Source organism: Etheostoma spectabile, chromosome 9 (assembly GCF_008692095.1).
Source record: "Etheostoma spectabile isolate EspeVRDwgs_2016 chromosome 9, UIUC_Espe_1.0, whole genome shotgun sequence".
Taxonomy (NCBI): domain Eukaryota; kingdom Metazoa; phylum Chordata; class Actinopteri; order Perciformes; family Percidae; genus Etheostoma; species Etheostoma spectabile.
The window spans coordinates 18085519-18085969 of NC_045741.1; the positions used below are offsets into that span (position 1 = coordinate 18085519).

The 451-nt window shown below is 35.5% G+C and overlaps 1 pseudogene; it reads left to right on the plus strand.

Annotated features, from left to right (window-relative positions):
- Positions 1–13: 13 nt before the first annotated feature.
- LOC116695329 (5-hydroxytryptamine receptor 3A-like) overlaps positions 14–451 on the plus strand; it is a 176825-nt pseudogene continuing 176387 nt past the window's right edge.

Sequence of the window (451 nt, forward strand, 5' to 3'; positions counted from 1 at the left end):
AGGCCCAACATGTCATTTAATTAGTGATGAATAAATGTTGCTTCAGCAGAACAGCTAAATCTCATCGAGCAGACAGCTAACATTTTTGTGTTGTAATCTGAGGCACAAGGATTAACAGACTGAAAATGACAGATGTAAAGCCCGCTGAGCTCATCTTCGTTTGTTTTATGCTGCTTCAAGGTAAGGTGGGGAGACATTTAGACTATCCACAAAATAGACAAAGACGATGATCTGTTAAAAGCTAAATAAGGCACCATTCATCAACAATTTATAAGTTGTTAATGGCTTTACTCATTTTATTTGGAGGGATTTTCATGCCTTTATTTTGCATACAAAGGTAAGTTACAATGAATGTGTTAATTACTAATAGTTGATTGACCAGTTGTAAGTAATTAATAGGAAAAATGCTTGGGTTACCAGGTTGTGGATAAACTATCTGGCTGCTGTTTAT